Genomic DNA, 1,848 nt, shown 5'->3' with positions numbered 1-1,848 from the left:
AAGAGAGTGATTGTAATCAACTTGCAATAAATCCTTACACTAGTGTTTCACTTTTAAAAACATAAAAAATAAATCTAACACAAATATCCTATTCAATGCAAATTATATGCCAAATTTGATTGGGAGATGGTGAAGTTGAAAATACATGTTTTTTGCCCTTAAATACCTTTACTTTTCCAATAAAAATGCCATTCATTTTTGAACAATCACAAGATTACCATTACTTTTTAACCCTTTGATTAAGTGAGGTGGGGTGCTTTCCGTCTTCTCCTATAAATATTTATGTACATTCACATGTATATAATAACTGTTTAATATTCATACATCATTGTGATGCTCATCATAAATATTTATGTATTTTCACGTGTATATAACATATCTTCGGTATTCATCTATCTATATGATATTCATCATTAATATACTTTTTCACTATAACATTCATCATGAATGTTTATGTATGTTGATGTGTATATAATAGCTCTTTAATATTCATACATAAGTATGATATTCATCATGAAAATGTCCTAAGAAGCTAAATCCTTCATATGCCTTTAACTAGCACTCAATTCTTTTAAAAGGTTGCTAGTACCGCCCCACCGGGTACCTGATGCAAATGCCGACAAAAAAATTTGTTGGACTTATAGCTTAGTGAGTTAAATAGTTTTCATAGATATAAAATGATAAAGCTAAAAGTGGTTTCTTTAAATCACGATAGGTGACATGTTCACAATAAAAAAATTATTTTTTCTAAAACTCACTATTTTCATGACGAAAAACCAATAATCCAAATGTCCATTTTAGGGAAACCAAATACAAAAATCCATCCAAAGCGTAGATAAAAAATCGACATCAAAATACAGAAAACAGTGGATAGAACTCCATATCCAAAAAACTGAAAACATGTATAAAACACCCTACGCAAAAATATACCTTTCAGTGACCCGAGGAGGCCCATTTCCATGGAAGGAACATAAAAATAAGTTGTGTATCAATGTTATTGAGTTTCACCTCAAATCAATAGTCTCCATATATGATTCCTCTGAGTTCCACCGCAGTACGCGCAATGATTTTAATGCCTACTCATTCTCTAGAAGGAGTTGCATCACAATAGTTAATGACCCCGGTGCCCGACGCTACTCGAGTACCCATCGAATTGCCCCCGATGACTCAGTGCATGTTCTTCCAGACTAGATGAGATATTGTTGGTCCCGTTAGGGTCTACAAAATGTGTATAACAGTTTGTAGAAGGGGGGGAGGGAATGAATACAAACACAGAAAACTTTTCAAATTTATAATATATATTGATAAAGAGGGATCAATACAGATTTTATAAGACTGTTTGCAGAAAGCTAAGGTAAATAAAACCAATCTAAACAATCTTAAAGTTACACACTAATTCTTAGCAAATAAAGAAAAGATTTGTTGTTAAAGACTTAGAAGAAAGTAAGTTCTATCTGGGAAATAACTATTTAGAATACAACAAAGATATTCTAACTTGCTCTTGAAGATAAGGGTATTGTTCTTAGATGTGTGTTGTTAATTTACTTAAGTGTAGGTAAGTTCAGAGTAAGGAGTAAGTATCTCTACATAGAGATAGAACACATCTATTTATACTCATTGTATTAAATGCACATTTAATGCAACGTGGTAGGATTAGAATGCGTGTCAAGCCTTAAGGGAAGGCTTGTCCTTTGCTACAGTAAATAGTACGAAAGCCTATTCATGAGCAAACATCCTGTTGATCCTCTCTTTCAGTAATTTGATGATAATCCATTTTTCCTTCCACGTTGTATTTGTGTTTCTGTATTTTCAGTTACAGCGATCATCACTGAGTATGTTCAGTGATCG

The sequence above is a fragment of the Cynara cardunculus genome (genome assembly GCF_001531365.2).
Source record: "Cynara cardunculus var. scolymus isolate 2C chromosome LG 9, CcrdV1, whole genome shotgun sequence".
Taxonomy (NCBI): domain Eukaryota; kingdom Viridiplantae; phylum Streptophyta; class Magnoliopsida; order Asterales; family Asteraceae; genus Cynara; species Cynara cardunculus.
The sequence above is the reverse complement of the archived record's forward strand: the minus strand, read 5'-3'. Positions refer to the sequence as shown.